A 226-nucleotide genomic window follows, 5' to 3' on the forward strand; every position below is an offset into this window, starting at 1 on the left:
TCATCCATCCCCAGGCAGAGCTCCATGCACTCCAGCTGGTCATTGACATAGAGGGCGACACCCCCTCCTTATCTCCCCTGCCTGTCCTTCCTAAAGAGCCTGTGTCCCTCCATCCCAACACTCCAATCATAGGAGCCATCCCACCACGTCTCCGTGATGCCAATAAGGTTGTAGCCCTGCAGGCATGCGCATGTCTCTAACTCCTCTTGTTTATTCCCCATGCTAC

This window comes from Pygoscelis adeliae, unplaced genomic scaffold (genome assembly GCF_000699105.1).
Source record: "Pygoscelis adeliae isolate BGI_AS28 unplaced genomic scaffold, ASM69910v1 Scaffold69, whole genome shotgun sequence".
In the NCBI taxonomy this organism is placed as follows: Eukaryota; Metazoa; Chordata; class Aves; order Sphenisciformes; family Spheniscidae; genus Pygoscelis; species Pygoscelis adeliae.